Source organism: Stenella coeruleoalba (genome assembly GCF_951394435.1).
Source record: "Stenella coeruleoalba genome assembly, chromosome: 8".
Taxonomy (NCBI): domain Eukaryota; kingdom Metazoa; phylum Chordata; class Mammalia; order Artiodactyla; family Delphinidae; genus Stenella; species Stenella coeruleoalba.
This window is the reverse complement of record NC_137154.1, coordinates 52,179,571-52,199,158: the sequence shown is the minus strand read 5'-3', so window position 1 is coordinate 52,199,158 and position 19,588 is coordinate 52,179,571. Positions and strand designations below refer to the sequence as shown.

The 19,588-nt window shown below is 49.5% G+C and overlaps 1 protein-coding gene across 1 annotated transcript in view; it reads right to left on the bottom strand.

Annotated features, from left to right (window-relative positions):
* Nucleotides 1–4,058: 4,058 nt before the first annotated feature.
* The window catches only part of POLD3 (DNA polymerase delta 3, accessory subunit), an 88,459-nt gene continuing 72,929 nt past the window's right edge, over nucleotides 4,059–19,588 (bottom strand). The window contains exon 14 of the transcript XR_013829451.1: nucleotides 4,059–4,141. The gene's annotated coding sequence lies outside the window, so the exon portion shown is untranslated. The remainder of the gene's footprint in view (nucleotides 4,142–19,588) is intronic.

Below are 19,588 nucleotides of genomic sequence, written 5' to 3'. Positions count from 1 at the left end.
GCAGTATTTCTGAGAAACAGGACATGGCCTGTGGTTTGGGACTGGCCTGGGGGTGAGGGAAGGCCTGGGGCCCCACCAGGCACAATGGCATCTCTCTCCAGGGCAGGTCCGGCCACCCTCCTTCCCTTCACCCTGGTCCCTGGAAGACACCCACTGCCTGCCTTCTTCACCTGCAGGGTCAGTTCGTGGAAGATGAACAGGAAGCGCCTTAGGAGGCTGGCTGAAGTTGGGAGGGGTTGGGGTGGTGTGGGTTTCTGTGCACAGGGCTTATCTCAGACCTTCTATAATGGGAGTTAGGACCTGGATCTCTGGTCCCCAGCTCAAGGCTGTTTGAATGACCACATGACACCTAATGTCTCTCCCCACCTTATCCACCCCTGGCACAAAACAGAGCCCACATAACTTGCCCAAAGTCAAACAGCAATGAAGAGTTGGAGCTGTGACTGGAACCTGCAGGGTCTGGCCCCAAAGTCTGCCCTCTCCCTCTGCCCCATGATGTCTGGGCTGAGGATAAGATCTGTCTTCTCGCCAGCTCTCCTGCCACCAGCCTCTCCTCTCCACGCTTTCCCCTTCCTAGCAAGTCTTGCCTATCAAACCAGAATGATCTTTTAAAAATGCAAATCTTACTCTGTCTCCCCTCCATTAAGCCCCTCCTTCAATGGCTTCCCTCTGCCCTCAGAATAGCCTTGAAACTTCCTCTCCCGGCCCTTCAGGATCTGACTCCTGCTGCCTCTTCAGCCCTAATTCCCCCACTTCTTCTCCCAGCTGCATCCCAGGGTCTGGTTTGCTGCCCCACCTGATCAAGCTGGGATGGGTGTGGGCTCTAGGAACACCTGGATCACAGGCTCTGACACCATCAGGATGTTCTCTCTCTGTTGCTCCCTGCCTATCAGCAATTTCTTTCCAACCAGCTCTTTCAAGAAGCAGATATACCGTGCACTGCTCAGTATCCTGATAGCTCTCAATTAGATAAGATACAAAGGTTCTTCCCTTCCAATTCCAATAGAGAGATTCTCGGGGAGGACTTGGATTGGTCCATCTTGGGTGATTAGGAAGGAGGTATTAGAATCATATGATTGGATTGGGGGAGCAGTCCCCCAAATAAGGGGGTGGACAGCACACACATGGTCACAAAAGGAATCCCTGTTCCCAGGCTGCCACTGCTACACCTTCAGACCATTTCTTAAGCCAGTGTCCTCTCTTCCACACCTTAAACATGCTGTTCCCACTTTCTAGAATGCTTTTCCCTATTTTCTGCCTATGGTGGTCCAGCTTAGACTTTAAGCCCTCCTCAGAATAGCCCTCCCTGGTTCCCTCTGCTGCCCCAGTATTGCACCCTCTTCTGTAATTGAATTCACCCTTTTGTACTGCAGTGATCTGTTCCTGAGCCTTTCTCCCACTGCTCAGTAAGCTTCTTGAGCCAGAGACCACATGGTGGTTATCTTTGTATTCCCAGCCCCTAGCATGGCCCTAATAATATGTACTTATTGAAGAAGGAAAGGAGGGAAGGAAGGGAAATAATGACAATGAAGACAATGGTGGTACAATGTGGTTGACTGCTGACCTATAGTAGGTGCTCAATAAATGTTGAGCCCTCGAATGATCGCCACTGCCATTTTCACCACCATCACTGCCAGTGCCACCACCATTACTGCCACCTCCACCACCAGGACTACCCCTCTCATTTGCAAGGCCCAGCCAGGAATACAAATGGAGCCTATTTATCATATCTTAAATATTTAAAAGCTATAAACCAAACTAACAAACCATTAAATAAATATGTTCTATCTTCCTACCTTGACAAACATATTTTCTTAATGACCTGGAAGGCCAAGTTCAAATTTTAAAATTTCTGACTTCTCTGAATTCTTTGCCAGAGCATGGAAGCACAGGAAGCCCAGCCCCCTGGCTTCTAGCTCCTGGCCCAACTCTCTTCTCATTCCAGCTCTGTCCTGAACTATGAGGGGTCCCATACACACATAGACTAGGTGGAGATACCCTAGTCTACATGTCTTTGGTGGTTTTAAAACACATCTAGAAATGCTTTTATACTCCTCTCATTGAGAGGTGTGGCCCATATGCCCTCCCCTTAAGTCTGGGTGGGCTGTGACTCATTTGTAACCCAATAGATTATGCTGGGTGGCTTCCAAGGCTAGGCCAGAAAAGGCAACGCAGCTGCTTCTCTGTTTACTAAGATACTTGCTCCAAATAAGAAATCCAAATGCTCTGAGTCTGCCATACTGTGAGGAAGCCCAGAGCATATGGGGAGCCTATACATGGATGCTCCAGTCAATAATCACAACTGGCCTCCCAGCCAACTACCAGCATCAACCATCAGATATACAGATAAAGACCCCTCCAGATGATTCTAGCCCCCAGTCACTGAGTCTCCCCAGCTGATGCCCCAGACATTATGGAGCTGAGACACATCATTCCCATTGTGCCCTGTCTAAGTTCCTGACTCACAGAATTCATAAGCATTAAAAAAGTTATTTTACAAATAATTCTTAAGTTTGTATTGAAACACAAAATACCCCAAAGAGCCAAAACAAGTTTGAGAAAGAAGAACAAAGCTAGAGGTATCATGCTTCCTAATTTCAGACTATACTACAAAGCTACAGTAATCAAAACAGTATGGTACTGGCACAAAAACAGACACATAGATCAATGGAAAAAAGAGAGAGCCCCAAAATGAACCCACACTTATATGGGCAATTAACCTACAACAAAGGAGGCAAGAATATACAATGGGGAAAAGACATCCTCTTCAATAAATGGTGCTGGGAAAGCTGGATGGCTACACGCAAAAGAATCAAACTGGACTACTTTTTCACACCATATGCAAAAATAAACTAAAAATGGATTAAAGACTTAAGTGTAAGACCTAAAATCATAAAACTCCTAGAAAACATAGGCAGTATGCTCTATGACATCAGTCTTAGCAGTATTTTTTTGGATATATCTCCTCAGGCAAGGAAAACAAAAGCAAAAATAAACATATGGGACTATGTCAAACTACAAAGCTTTGGCACAGCAAAGGAATTTATCAACAAAATGAAATGGCAGCATAAGTGAATGGAAGAAGATATTTGCAAATGATACATCTGATAAGGGGTTAATATCCAAAATATACAAGCAACTCATACAACTCAACATCAAAAAAACAAACAACCCAATTAAAAAATGGGCAGAGGATCTGAATAGTCGTCTTTTCCAAAGAAGATATACATATGGGCAGCAGACACATGAAAAGATGCTCAGCATCACTAATCATGAGGGAAATGCAAATCAAGACCAGAATAAGATATCACCTCACAACTGTCAGAATGGCTATTATGAAAAAGACAACAAACAATAAGTGTTGGCAAGGATGTGGAGAAAATGAACCCTTGTGCACTGTTGGTGGGATTGTAAATTGGTGCAGTCACTATGCAAAACATGATGGAGTTTCCTCAAAAAATTAAAACTAGAACTACCATATGAACCACCAATTCCACTTCTAGGTATTATATTTATCCAAAGAAACAAAAATACTAATTTAAAAAGATATATGTATACCAATGCAGCATTATTTATAATAGCCAAGATATAGAAGCAGCCTGTGTCCATCAACATATGAATGGATAAAGATGTGAGAGATATATATATATATGTGTATATATATATACATATATATATATATATATATATATATAGGAATATTTCTCAGCCATGAAAAAGAATGAAATCTTGCCATTTCTGACAACATGAATGGACTTAGAAGGTATTATGCTAAGTGAAATAAGTCAGAGAAAGATAAATACTGCATGATCTCATTTATATGCAGATTCTAAAAAAACAAACAAAACAAAAACAGACTCATAGATACAGGGACCAAATGGGTGGTTGCCAGAAGGGAGGGAAGTGGGTGGTGGGCAAAACAGGTTTAGAGGATTAAGAGGTACAAACCTCTAGGGCTTCCCTGGTGGCACAGTGGTTGAGAGTCCACCTGCCAATGCAGGGGACACGGGTTCGTGCCCCAGTCTGGGAAGATCCCACATGCCGCGGAGAGGCTGGGCCTGTGAGCCATGGCCGCTGAGCCTGCGCGTCCGGAGCCTGTGCTCCCCAACGGGAGAGGCCACAACAGTGAGAGGCCCGTATACTGCAAAAAAAAAATAATAATAAGAAAAATAGGAGGTACAAACCTCTAGTTATATCATAAATGATATTTATTTATTATGTAATATATAGCATAAGGAATACAGTCCAAATACTGTAATAATTTTATATGAGGACAGACGGTTACTAGACTTATCGTGGTAAACATTTCATAATGTATGCAAATGTCAAATCATTATGTAGTATACCTGAAACTAACATAATATTATACATCAACTATATTTCAATAAAAGATATTTAAAATTCCCTCCCAAAATAGTTGTCTTAAGCTAAGTTTTGGAGTAATCTGTTATGTAGCAATAATAACTAGAAAAATGCCCAAGTTTCATTCAAACCCTCGCCCCCTCCCCAGGCAAACTACCCTTCAGGCTTAGAGAACAGACCTAGGGAAGAGGACTGCACAGTCCTGGAGGCAGATTCAGGCTGTTTAGGCGGAGAATACCAGGGCCCTGGGTTCCCTGGTCTAAAAGGGGGGTGGGTGGGCACACATCCTTTTGATCCCACAGACTCCTTGTGCTATATGGGTAGGAGTGCAGCTGAAAGGGGGTCAGACTGGGGCCCTCTAGAGGGTGTGGCCCAGGATGGGGTCCCCCTTGCCTGGTTCTAAGCGTTGTCCTGCCCTCCACCATCACCACCACCACTATCACCACCCATTACTACCAGCACCAGTGATGCAATGGTCGTCTGTGTCCCAATGTACCCTCAAAAAGAAAGCATCCTGGAAGAGGGGATACCTAAGTAGAGACTTTAAGGAAGCAGCCAGAGAAAGTGGGGAAATCACATTCCAGTCCCAGGAAACAGCATGTTCAGAGGCCTGGAGACAAGTAAGAGTGGTACATTCAGGGAGTGCAAGCAGACCAGCCTGGCAAGACAGTTGGGCTGGGCAGTGGAGGCAGGCAGTACAGGCAGCAGGGAGTGGCGGCAACAGCCTATACAGAAAAGCCAGGAGAGGTAGGCAGAGGCCAGCTCTTCCAGGGCCCTCAGAACAGGAGTGGTGCTCAGGGAGGATGCCCTCACATGGCTGTCAATGCTGGTACCTATTCTGACTGCCCAGAGCCTATTCCAAATCAGTAATTATTCTGAATATCACCCCTTTTCTCTTTTTTTTTTTTTTTTTTTTTTGCCTGGAAGTGCTTTCAGCAAGGAGGTGACTCAATCAGATTTGTGTTTTATAAACTTTCCTCAGGCTTCTGTGGGAGAAAAAGCCTTGGAGGGAGCCAAGAATGGAAGCAAAGCCAGCCATGAGTAATTTATCAACTATCATGAGAGAGATGATGGCAGTAGGGACTAGGGTGTGACAACAGAGATGGAGAGAAGTCGACGGGGTTCAGCACCATTTAGAGGGTAGAATCAAGGGAAGCAAAGGTGAGTGAGACATGGCCTCTACCTTCAGTGAGCTCACAGTGCAGCAGAGAAGAAACGGTGTGAACATACACAGCAATTAAAATCAGCTCTTTTCTGGGGATTTCCCAGAATGGTTAATGGTCCAATGGTTAAGACTCCGTGCTTCCACTGCAGGGGGCATGGATTCGATCCCTGGTGGCGGAACTAAAATCCCGCATGCCATGCAGTGCAGCTAAAAAGGAAAAAAATCAGCTCATTTCATCTTCACTATGAATATCAGAGGTAGGTACCAAAATTACCCTTTTGCAAATGAGGACAAGTGATGTTCTAGGGCAGAGGCTGCTGGATGCCCACCTAGTAGCCATTCCCCAACCTCCTCTTTGCTAACAGAACCCCATCTGGATAGGTGCTCAGCATCTGGAGTGAACCATGACTGACTTAAGTCAGCTTTGGCAATCCAACTCTCCTCTGCCGGTTACCGGTCTACGGTTGAGCCCATGACCCCATTTCTGGTGGGGTGTGGGGTGGGGGGAGATTTTCCTCTGCATAGTAGAGAAAAGCCTTTTTGTTGATGCCCTCCCTTTGCTTCCTGCTTCAAATGCTATCATTTAAGGACATGAGACGTGGAGCTGCAGCAGCCATCTTGTGACCATGAGGCCAAGGATTATGGAAGCCAGCAATGCTAAGGAAGGCTGTAGAGAACAGAATCCTCAATGACACCGATGACCCACACTGAGCCAATCTGGGGATCACCTACATTTTTTTTTTTTTGCTAAGAAAACAACATATATCCTCATAGCTTAGGCCACTGTAGCAGTACTGCCAATGACCCTCTCATCCCTTTAATATTGTCACAGACTCTGGCTTCCAACGTGCTTTCACTCCCAACAGCCAGCATCGGCTTCTCCTTGTCAGAAGACCGCCCGCAGCCTGCTGGAGCCCACTTTGCCTGTGAGTGTGGGAATCTACACCCCCACCCACTCAAAGGTGCCCCTTAACCAATGATGGAATAGTATGGAGGTGTGAGTCCTCCAGCTGCCTTGCACTGATTTGTACAGCTCTGAGGAGTGATCTGTACTATCGCCAGAGCTCCTCTGCAAGATGGAGCCAAAATTCCCCCTTGGGGGACTTGGTCTGATATAATACTTGCCCTCCTGGCCCCACTTCTATACTTCCCTACTACTGGTTTGTCTTGGAAATAGTTCCTAATACATCGCTTTCATATGACTCCTTGTCTCAAGTTCTGCTTCTAGGAATTCCAACCTAAGACAGTGACCACTGGTCAGGTTTCTGTACTTGCAGCCTAAAGCATCCTAACAGACATAACCCAGCAAGGTGAAGGTCTCATAGCAAGTTTGCTCAAGTCTAGGTTTCCTGCTTGCAAATTCTACTTTTTTAATGCACCAATTAATAAGCTGATGATTAAAAACTTAATTTTGTAAAGTGCTATACTCTAAGCATAATAACAATGGCAACTAATTACAACCATTTACTGAGCATCTCCCATGAGCCTGGGAACGGGCTAAGGCTTTACTTTGGTGAACTCATTTAATCTTTACCAGAACGCTATAAAGTGGATACTATCAGTTTTCTAGGCTGAGTAACAAACTACCACAAATTTAGCAGCTTAAAACACATTTATTATGTGCAGGGCATTGGGCAAAATAGGTGAGAGGGATTAAGAGATACCAACTTGCAGTTATAAATAAGTTGCAGGGACATAATCTACAGCATAAGGAATATAGTCAATAATACTGTAATAATTTTGTATGGTGGAAGATGGTTACTCGACTTGTCATGGTGATCACTCTATGATGTATTTGATTGTCAGATCACTATGTTGTACACCTGAAACTAACATAATACTGTACATCAACTATACTTTAAAAAATACATTTATCATCTCACAGTTTATATATGTCAGAAGTCTGGACACAATTTAGCTGGGTTCTCTGCTTTATGGTGTCACCAGTCTGCAATCCCATGTCAGTAGGAGCTGTGGTCTCATCAAAGACTCGACCGGGGGAAAGATCCACTACAAAGCATTCTCAGGTTATTGGCAAAATTCAGCTCCTTGTGGTTATAGGACTGAGGTCCCTGTTTTCTTGCTGGCTGTCAGCCAGGGGCCACTCTCAGTTCCTAGAGACCACCACATGCCCTTTTCATGGGCCCTCTCACAACATAACAACTTATTTCTCAAAAGCCAGGAACAGAGAGTCTCTGACTCCAGGGAAGGTCTGGTTCCTCTTTTAGGAACTTTTACTTGATTAAATCAGGCCCAGGCAGAATAGGCTTCCTTTTAAGTAACTCAGAATCAACTGATTTGGGACCTTAATCACATCTGCAAAATCCCTTCACCTCTTCCATACTCCACAGGCCAGAAGCAAATCACAGGTTCCACTCACACTCAAAGAGAGGGATTATACATGGTGTGAAATCATGGGGGTCACCCTATGATCTATCCACTACACGAATATTATCCAAATTGTATAGCTGTGGAAACTGAGGCAAAGAGGGATTTTTAGGAATCTTACCCAAAGTCATACTGCCAATGAGTGGAGGTGGAATGTGGTTTCAAACCCATGCACTCTAGTTCAGAACTCACAGTCTTAACCATGACACTGCAGTGACTGCCCCAAGCACTTTCCCTTTCCCTATGTCCCTGAATCCCCTCAATAATCTCAAGGAGGAAATAGAGTCTCAGAGAGGTTAAGGAACTTGCCCAAGGTCACACGGTGGTACAGTCATGGCAACAAACCAGGTTCATCAAACTCCCAAACCCAAGATCTTAACCAGTGTAGATGATAGGTAGTGCTTTAACAGAGGACTAAAGAGTGCTGGAATAGTTCATAGGAGACTGAGGCAGGGGTGGGGTGGGGCAGGGCAGGAATGGAGGAGGTAGCCCTTCAACAGGGTAATAAAGAAACAACAGAATTTATCTATTTGAAAATGGGGGAGGTGGGAGAGGGAAGAAGTGTATGTCCAGCTGGGACGAAGGCAAGGAAGCAGGAAAGCACAGCTGTTTGGGACAGGGTGGGGATGGAGGGCTGTTTCGGACCAAGATGGGGGACTGTGAGAAAGGAGGCTGGAGATGGGGCCAGGACCCAATTTGGAACATTAGGCGGAGGAGTCAGAGTTTTATTTTGAAGGCAATTAGGATTTACAGAAGAGTGTTGAGCAGCGGCAGCCGTGCACAAAAATGCCTTTAGAGAGGCTGGTTAATGGCAGCGTGTGGGAGAGGGGACTGTTTAGAGTTTTCTTGCCCCTAATAGCCTTTTCCACAAAAGGGCACCTTTAGTCCTCCCAAAGCCCAAAAAGGGAGGGTGGATGAGCGAGGCTGTGCCATTTTATGGGCAAGGACACTGAGGTCTATTGAAGGACATGCTGCTCTCTGAGAGGAATGTGACTCAGTAGTGGGGCCCAATGTCCCACGTCAGGCACGGCGCCGGGGAAATGGGGCCCAAGGATTATATTTTTTTTCCCTACAGACTATGGCTCATTCATCCTCTGCACATCCCAGATTCACCCACGAGAATCAACATGGGGATCGTTTGAAATGTGGATTCTGGGACCTAAGGCCATAGGTTGTGATTCAGCAGGTGTGGAGTAGGGCCAGGTTTTGGTATTTTAAACAAGCATCCCAGGTGGACCCGAAGGTCCTGGCTACCCTTTATGACACCCTCAAGAGTATAAGAGTCTGGGACTTCCCTGGCGGTGCAGTGGATAAGACTCTGCGCTCCCAATGCAGGGGGCCCGGGTTCGATCGCTGGTCAGGGAACTAAATCCCACATGCATGCCACAACTAAGAGTTCACAAGCCTCAACTAAGGAGCCGGCCCGCCGCAACTAAGCCCCAGCACGACCAAATAAATAAATATTTTTTTAAAAAGAGTATAAAGAGTCAAAACCTAAGATAGAAGAACGCTGCCCATGATGGGGCCTTCCCCCTCTAGGCCCCCTCCTCCCATTCCTCTGCCTCAGCCCGTCATATCCGACCTCATCACAAGCCACTGCCTCAAGTCCCAACCCTTCAACCCCTCCTTTACAGGGCAGTCCAAGTGAACGTTCCAAGGAGCCAACCTGACCTCCTCACCCCTCAAACCCCTTCCACACAAATGAAAGTCCTTATCTCCCCGGCCCACCCCTGGAGGATGCAACACACCAGCCTTTTGCGACCCTGTTCCCCCTGCCTGGGCTGCCCTGGTGTTTCCGTTCCCCTGGTGAACACCTCGACTTGCTTAAAGACGCGGCCTTTTCTCCCCTAAGAAGGGTTTTTGATGCCTTGCCCCAAGGCTCGCCCGCCTATTTTCTGATGTAAACTCTCCCAGCCACACGTTAAGGGGCTGGCTGACCAGGTGAGTGCTATTATTAATGGGGAAACTGAGGCTCAGAGAGCCAAGAACGTACCCCGGGTACCTCTGCTGTAAAAGGCGAGATTCGAACTCGAGGCGGCGTCCTGGGAAGGCTCCACTTCCCGCGGCTGCCAGCAGGGGTACGCGGAGCCCGGGGGATCCGGGAGGCAGGAGGCGGGGACGCTGGAAGAACTGGGGCTTTGATTCCCATCTGCCGGCGCAGACCCAGACACTAATTAAAATCGCCTGGGCTACGGGGGCGGCGGGGCAGGCACAAAGCCGGCTTTGACCGGGCGGCGGCGGCGCTGGCGGGCGCGGGTCCTCGCCGCACAGGGGCCGCTTGTGGGACGTGTTTGTTTTTGCTCGTAAAACGCGGCAGCCGAGTGGTGCCCCGGCGGCGAGGGGGGGCTCGGAGCCGGGAGAGGGCCCCTGAGGCCACGACCGATCGCCCCCGCCCGGCCTGCTTCGAGATCGACGGCCCTTGACCCGCACCCCACTCTGGGGGCCACCTTGGACCAGTCCCTTCCCTCTCGGAGCCTCAGTGTCCCCATGTATTTATTACGTGGTAATGATGGTAACCGAGTAGTATCACTAAGAATTAATATTTATTGAGCGCTTACTGTATTCCAGGCCCTGGGCTAAAGCTTTTCCCACTTCATTTTATTTCTCCTAACCCTGTAAATAGCCCCATTTTACAGATGGAGCCCAGAGAGGTTGAGTGCCTTCTGAATTCTAAATGAAAGAGCCAGGCCTGGAATCCAACACTGGGACTCCAGAAGCTAGAGGAGACTGCCTCCCAGCAGAGGGAGACCAGGGCTAGGGCCAGTTGGGAGTGTCACAGGAAGGTGCGTTTCGGCAGGAAGGATTTTCCTGCTCAGAACCTGCTCACTGTCCGTCAAGCTGTCTGTCAGAGTGAGCTCCCCAGAGCTGGGGTAGTCAAGTAGAGCCCTAAACAGGAGCAGTGTGGCTCTCTGAGGTCCCTCCCTGGCCAGGTCTCTAGGATCCCCTGCGTATGCACCAGTGGAACTGCCCTGCTGGGGAGGCACCTCCCATCCTGGGCTGTACTGGGTGGTGGGGTGGGATGGGGCAGTGTGTGTGCCTGCAGGGGTACAGGTCCGTGTGGGTCGGTGGGGACCAGGGAAAGGAGACCAGAGCCTCCTCCTTGGGAGCCCCTGTGTTTGGAAGGATCCCGTGGCCGCTCAGGTCATAGAATCACTGAACCGTAGGCTCACACTCTGGGCCTTCACACCAGGGTCTCCTGTGATGAGAACTTGCTCCCACCATGTGGATGTCCCTTCCACCCACTTTTCACCTGACTCCTACTCATCCTTCAGTTATCAGCGCTAAGCAGGTTGTAGTCTCAGCACCCACAGCTTCTCCTTCGGTAATGTCCCACCCCACGCCCTGACCCCGACCCCAATTTGGGGAGCTCCCTGTGGGGAGCGCTGTTCCCTCCAACCACAGTGGTAGTGATGTGCACAGGGTCGCTGCCTCCCCTGCCGGACTGGCGCCCCTGGGGATGGCACTGTATGGGCCTTGCTCACCTCTCTGCCCCCAGTCCCCTCCCTTCATGAACTGACCCTGGGAAGATACCCTGATTGAGTAGTATTTCCTCTGGTGCCTCAGGATCAGGGCTCAGCCTAGGCCAGAACAGGCTCAGTGAAGACCTACCTGGCAGGGGACTTAGGGTGAGGGTGGATGCCATCAGAAAGATGCAGAGCCTGGTGGGGGCCTGAGTTCCCCACCTGGTGGGTGGGGGGTGACAGGCCAGGCAACTGACAATTTCCATCCAGTGACATGAGCGCTGACGGAGGGGTCCTGTGTCTGGGGACCTCCCCCTCTGAGACTGGGCCTCTGACAACCTGAGCTGTAAGCCTCCCCACCTCCCTTCGCCCCACGTCCAACCCCCATTTGCCCTGTGTCTGTAGATGGATGGCTGGGGAGGGCTCTGACCTGGATGGGAGTCCCCCACTGCTCCCAGGCACCTGTGAGGAGAAGCACACTAACAAAGAGGAGACGAACAAGGAGGGAGGGAGGGTTTCTCAAAGACTCTTTCCCTCCCTAAGCCCTGGGAGCCAGAGCTTGGACAGAGACACTATTAACACGGAATTTGCAAACATGGCTTCTAAAAATAGCTCCAGCTGGCAAGGCCCACCTGGCACAGGCTGCACCTTTGCGGCTGCTGGCCCACTCCCCTCAGAGCGCCGCCTTGGTCTGTCAGCGAGCGTGTCACTCTGCCCTCCCCTGTTCTGTTGTGAGGGCGGCCACAGCCCTGGGTCCAACTCAAAGGAGGAGATGAGACTTGTCCCAATCTGATGGGGGAGCGGGATGTACGGGCTGAGGGGAAAGACAGTCTTGCCTATTAGGTGGTTGGAGGAGCTCTCCAAATCAGAGCAGAGGTCAGGGATGAGGGGGCGAGGGGGTAGAACACATCTGTACAAAGAGACCAAAGTGGTGTTTAAACTCCTGCAAAAGAAAACAGCCCAATCAGAGTAAAAAAATACCAAGATGAAGGAAGAAAACAGGAGGGGAGGAGCGCGGGGCCAGAGGAGTGGTTCATGGATCCAGACGGGGGTGAGGACGCGGTCACCTCCCAGCAAATCCTTGGGCCCTCAGAACCAAGAAGAAGCCTGAGAGCTCCTCTTGTCCGACTCCTTCATTGAGCAAATGAGAAAACTGAGGCCCAGATTGGTAGTCTGACTGGCCCTGGGTTCCTCAGCAAGCCAGTGGCAAGACTGGGTCTGCTGGCCCGATGCCCTTTCCAACAGGCCCTGGCCTCCCTTTCTGCTGGCTGATGGCATGACCATCGTTAATAATGAGTCTCAACATACTCCTTTTCCATCACTGGCTTATTTAGAAAAGGTTTACTGAGCACTTGTTGCATGCCAGACACTGGGTTCACAAAGGTGAACTGGACAGGCAGGCCCCTGCTTACTGGTAAGTTCCATTACGGTCTAACTGCAAGATCTGCTCAGGTGTGCACAGAGCTCTGCTGTGTTCAAGGTGCTTTCATGTGAACTCACAGAACAGAACACATATTGTATTTCCCAGGTGACTTGAGGAAACCGAGGCTCGGGACAGTTAATAACTTGTCCGAGGTCATGCAGTAAAGTTGGGATTGGAGCCTCCCCATGTTACCTCAGGAGGCCTTGGGTTCCTTCTAAATCAGTGGGGACAGCCTGTAGGAGGCATCACTTGCCTCTGGAAGCCTTCTGTTCTGGCTGTCCCCATGGATGAAAGCTAAGAGTCCACTGGGATGTCCCATGACCAGAAACACCAGATTGCCCTCAGTGACCTTGCTTTTGGTTGGATTCAGTGGCATCCCCTGGACACATTACATAGGTAGATCCTGGCTCTCATAGAGTCAAGGCAAAGCCTGGCCTCTCCCTACTATGGTGGCTTCTCCCTGCTCTCTCTAACCCTCCCATGAAGCAATCAGACCAGATGCAAATGCCATTCCCTGGAATGGGAAAGTAAAGCCAGAGCTGTTATCTTCCTGGCCCTCACACAGGCCCCATTCAGGGTCTAGAGCAGGAAGGGCTGGCAGTCAGCAACACAAAGTCACGTGACCTCCCTCGAGGGGGCCTGACTGTGCTGGCTCCCTCACAGCAGCCCCTGGGCATTGCCCCCTGTGGTCTCTAGAGCCCCAGGCTCACCCGGGGTGGGGTCTGCGTACCATTTCTTCCTCTTCTTTTTTTTAACATCTTTATTGGAGTATAATTGCTTTACAATGTCGTGTTAGTTTCTGCTGTATGACAAAGTGAATCAGCTACACATACATATATTCCCATATCTCCTCCCTCTTGCGTCTCCCTCCCTCCCACCCTCCCTATCCCACCCCTCTAGGTGGTCACAAAACACCGAGCTCATCTCCCTGTGCTATGCAGCTGCTTCCCACTAGCTATCTATTTTACGTTTGGTAGTGTAGATATGTCCATGCCACTCTCTCACTCCGTCCCAGCTTACCCTTCCCCCTCCCTCTTCCTCTTTTGACATCACAGTGAATTCTACTCTGCAAAGGACTCATTCCAGGTGGGCTTATCTGGGGCCTGTGCATTCACTCCAGCCATTCCCCCACACCCACAGGGGCGCCTCACCACATCTATACCTACCCACTTGCTGCCTAGAACTTTCCAGAACACCATGATGCAACACTTGCCTTGAGTCCCCAGCTATCGCACACCTGGTGGGCTGACAGGGCTCTGACTGTGAACCCAGGGAGTCACTGGCTCTTTCACTCCGCTCACGTGCTGAGATTCATCTGCGATAGAGAGGCAGCTCCTGCCTCAGAGACCCTGCTACCTGCATAGCCCCTGCTGATGAAAATGGCTACTGTGGACACGTAAATTGCCAGGTTTGATTTATATGCCCCTTCTACCCTAGCCACACCTCAGGCTAAAAAAAACCCATCCCTAAGCTGGACCTCAGAGAGATTAGTGTTCTTTGAGGTGCCCTGGCCTGGGAATCCTACCCGCTAGGGGCACTCCAGGCTAAGTAGAGGCAAAGCCAGTCTGAAGGCAGTAAGGATGTTCACAGCCTTACCCGTCCAGCATTTTCTTCTGGTGAAACAGCTACCCCGTGTCCTTTCAAGGAAGCACTGCTGGGCAGGTGTTTGCCCAGGGAAGGCCACTGATCCATCCAGAGGTGGGGAGAACATCAGCTCATGGGTTCCCTGGGCCCCAAGGTGGTGTCTGGGAAGGGTTGGCCAGTGAGGGGATTAGCTCACCAGTGGTGAATAGCTCGGCCTGTCTGAATGCACCCTCCAGGGGTCTAGACTGGGCTGGTCAGAGCAGTGGCAGGTGAGAGTGGAGAGGGCAGAGGGCTGCCTTGGTGTCTGAGCTCTTCCCACTTCCAGACCATATGTGCCCACCCCACGCCCAGAAATGGATTCCTAAGATAGCTTGAGAGAGCCCGTGTTCCTTGCAACCAAAATGCTTGTTTAGCTAACAGATTCTGTCATTTAGGGGGTTTAAATGGGAGGCTCAGAGAGCAGGCAGGAAAGAGAAGCAGAGGCTGAGAGAGTCTGGGTCATGGAACCAGGAGAGGCTAAGGTGGGAGCTGAGGCTGCACCTCAGCTCAAGGGGCTGCTCGGCCAGCAGAGCTGCAGTTTAGACGCCGATATCAGAAAGGCCATTCCTCCCGAGAAGTCCTGTGCTCCCTCACCATCCCCACGTGTACCCACAATAATCAGTGGCTCTCTGTTCTTGCAACCTGAGCAACCCAAGCTTAGCCCTGGACTCCTGCACCAACCCCCGGGCTGGAAGGGAGAAGCAAGCCCCAGCCATGGCATTAACTGCCGGATGGTCCCGGTAAGTCACTCAGCCTCTCCCAGGCTCAGTTTTCCCATCTGGAAACTGGGGCGACCAATCCCAGTTTCTCCACATCCTCCCGCAAAACGTGATGTTGGCAGGGGGCGGGGCTGTGCGAATAAAATGAGATCACAAATTGGAAACCACACGGAGACCCAGCATCCAATTACACGTGATTCATCGTTTATGACCTCACCCGCGTGAAAACACCAAATGGCAAATCCTTGCCTTCTTCCCTCTCTCAGGTTAGCAGATTTTTCAGTCATTTGGTCAGTGGGTACAGAAAAAAAAAAAAAACCCTTGGGTACCTGGCACCATTTGGGTCTGAGGGGGCACAAGAGAAAAAGACCCCAGCACAGTCCTCCAAGAGCTCATAGTCTGTCCGGGAAGATGGGATTCACACAGAACATAATCACCGCCGTTTTGGGGAGCACCTACTCTATGCCGGCGCTGTGCGGTGTGCTCTATACATGATATTTCATGGAATAAATCAACCCCCTCACGTGGCTGGTATTGTCCTCAGTCCACAGATGAGAAATTGAGATTCCGGGAGGCCGCTGGGAGGCTTGTCCCGTGTCGTACTGTTAGTGGCAGAGAAACTGGGCTGAGCCCAGGAGCAGCTGCCTCTGAGTGTGTGGTCTTTGCAGCATCCCTGGCTGCCTGTGGATGTTATCGAGAGGGGTCTGGATGCAGCAGGAGGGGCTGCCCCCTGTCACTCCCTGATGTCTGCTCTGGCCAGGCCTTGTGCCAGGTAGTGGTGTCCAGAGCAGAATCTTGAACTATTACCCCTGAAGAGCATGTGGCGTGGCCAGAACTGCCTTTCAGCTCCGCATCTCTGGGTGTTCCCTCCCAGGACACCTGCTCCCATTCTGGCACATCTGACCCCTCACCAGTAGGAATCGCAGCTCCTGTGTGTGCACGCAGCTAGCTCCTCAGAAAGACCGTGAGCTCTGTGTTTGACAGGTTAGAGAGAATGAATGCCCCTCACCTTTGACCCTCCATGGGGTCAAGCCCTCGGTGGGGAGCGCTTAGCAAGGTCCAAGGAATCGGGTGCAGCTTAGGGTCTTGGCAGCAGCACCCAGTGGGAGCCCAGGCCATCTGCAGAAGTCACACAGGTGCCACTTACTGTAGGTAAGTGTGTATGTGCCAGGCTCTGCTCTGGGTGCTCGCCCTGCGCCGTCTTATTTAACCTGCACATTAAATGTTATTGTTATCCAATTTTACAGATGAGGGCATGGAGGCTCAGAGACATTTAGTGACTTGCCCAAGGTCACACAGCTAGTAAATGATGGAGCCAGGCCTCCATTCTGTCTCCTGACTCCCTGCATCCCACAGCATCCTTTTGGGTAAAGATCAAATTCATCTGGTGTTCAAGACTTTTTGCAGAATGACCTCAAAACCATCAAGCAGACTGGTCTCTCTCCTCACTGTACTCAAGCAGAACTGCTCATTCCCACCAACACACATCTGTGTCTCAGAAAACAAGAAAGAGGGTCCGGCTTCCTTCCGTCTGGAAGGAATGGGCTCTGGATGATCTGAGACCCCACCAGCTCTGACCCTCTTCCCCTGAAGAGGGGAAGGTGCCAGGCCTTGGTTCAGCCCTCTCACACCCCTGCTGTAGGTGCTCCCTCACTCCAGATGGAACAGTCGCAGTGACCAGCACTCCAACCCCAACATGTAACACACCAGTTCCCTGCAAGCAGGCTTTGGGGAGTGGTCCAGCCCTGGCAGGTGCTACTTAGTAAGAAAGCTTTCAAGAGCACTGGGACAAGAGGCAGGAACCCCCGGTTCTGGTTCTTCTCTGTCGTCCACTCTGCAGAGTGATGTGGGCCGATCAGTTCTCCCCTCTCAGCCTATTTCCTTGGCTGTAAAGTGGGGGGATGCTAAACGGCCTCTAAGTGTACTTCCAGTCCTGCTAATCAAGGAGTTAGCTGAAATGGAGGAATTCCAGGCATCAGCAGGGAAGATGGGAGGGACTTTATAACCCTTGGGCAGCAGGGCTTTTACCAGGAAGCAGAGCTGCTCTGGGCACCTGGGCAGCTGCATAGTCTGGTCGTGCATCACAGTAGAGGAGGGGGAGCGGCCTAGATAAGGAGCAGTGCCAGAGACAGGAGGTGGGAAGACAGAGGAAGGGACTGACAGGAGAAGGCAGTGAGGCTGAGGGGAGAAAACAGAGGTCGAGCCCGAGAAGGAGGATGGAGAGCACAGAGGTCAGACAGGTGGGGAGGGGGTGGGGAAGGGGTCGCACTGAGCCAGGTCCTCAACTGCACCTCTGGGGCAGAAACCACCAAGGGTGGCGTGACATCGCTAGGTCACCAAGAGCCAGACGTGTGGAGGTGGAGCCAGTCCAAAGCCACTTTCCATTTTCCATAAGAAAAAAAAAATTAGAACCGCTGACCGAGGGAGGGTTGGGGACCCCCTGATGTTTACTCTGAACTCTTCTGGAACTGAACTGTAAAGTCACAGTGACATCAACTAAGTAAAAGCAATATGCATATGCATAGAGAAAAGCCTGGAAGGACCTCTTGTCGGGGAGGAGGGAATACAATGGGAAACAGGTGCACCAGACTTCGATTATATACACGACAGCTTATTTCTCAGGCTGGAGGGTGGGTACATGGGTGTCAATAATATTACTTTTATGCTTTTTCATATGTAAAGTATTTCACTTTTAAAAACTCCCTGTAAGGAAATTTGCCAAAATCTTAACAGTGGCTCTTTGGGAGTATGGAATTATCATGATTGTTATTATCTTCTTTTTGCTTTTAGTATTTTCCAAATGTTCTACATTGAGCAGATATGGAAAAAATAGCTAAACCTTTTAAAATAAATAGATACACTCCCCCTTCCATGACCATAATTTTAATGTTCAGTGGAAACTGAACACAACTATTTCAGCCACTTCATCCTCATGTTCTTTCCCTCGCAGATTCCCAGGCTCAGCAAATCACAAGCATCCTCTTTCACTCTCCATCTCTGCCCTAAAGCTGATGGTTCTCCAAAGTAAAGTTTCCAGTCCTCTTAGTTCCCCAAGCCCAGTAACCCTCTAAGTTGAGAGGGAAGACACTAGGTTTATAATAAGAAAGATATGCATTTGAAACTTAGCTTCAGTAGCTTCTGGTTGGTCACTTAACTAAATCTCAGTTCCCTATTTGTAAAATGATGGAAGATTTCCATGAGGATCAAAGGAGATGATATAGGGACTTCCTGGGTGGTCCAGTTGTTGGGACTCCACGCTTTCACTGCCGAAGGCCCAGGTTCAATCCCTGGTTGGGGAACTAAGATCCCACAAGCCGCCGGAGTGGCAAAAAAAAGGAGATGATACATATAAAATATTCAGCACTGATTAGCAGTGCCTGGAATATAGAAAGTATTTAATAAATTGTCATCATCAACATCATCTTCATTACCATCATCATTGATGGCTGTTTTCCACTTCCTCTAGGAAATCTTAACTTGATGAAAGATTTCAGTCTGAATTGGGCATCAAGCTGGCCTCCTCCTCCTGGCAAGACATCTGGATTCTAGTCTCAACTCTGTCACTAACTGTGTGACAGGGAGGGCAAGTTCCTTCTCTTCCCTGTGTCTTAGTTTCCTCATCTACAAAATGGTAGGACTGGACTTCCTGCTCTAATAGTCTGTGACTGAGGTAACAATACAGTTTATCCTTCAAACCAGGATACTTCTGAGAGTGAAAGGGGGTGCTATCAGTAATTACCCTGGGATGACAGGTTGAAGCCAGGACAGTTCGGGGAACATTGGCAAGTCCAGTCACTCCACCCTCGACAGATCCATTACCCCCTTGCCCACCAGTGTGGTAGGCAGAATAATGCCCCCACCCATACACAAACAGCCACTTCCTAATCCCTGGAACCTGAGGACTTGTTAGATCCCATGGCAAAGAGAATTAAGGTGGCAGATGAGCTGCCTGAGATGGGAGATTATCCTGAATTATCTGGGTGAGCCCAGTGTAATCATGAGATTCTAACACATCGAAGAGGGAAGCAGAAGAGGGAGTGACAGAGTGATGCAGTGCAAGAAAGACTTGACCAGCCATTGCTGGCCTTGAGGAAGGAAGAGGGCCATGACCTAAGGAATAGGGGAAGCCTAGAAGCTGGAAAAGGTAAGAACATGGATTTTCCCTAGAGCTTTTAGAAAGGAATTCAGAGCTGCCAATGTCTTGGTTTTAGCCCAGTGAGACCCATTTTGAACTTCTGACCTCCAGGACTATAAGATAAAATACATGTACTGTTTTAAGCCACTGAGTTTGTGGTGATTTGTTACAGAAGCAATAGGAAACTAATATGCCTGGTAGGGCTCGGTGGGTCCATTTGGCTGGCTGTTCCAACAGTGCTGTCCTTGGACCGTAAGAGAACTAGTCTAAGCTCCAGGAGAGCTGGATTCTAGTCCCTGCTCTGATACTAAC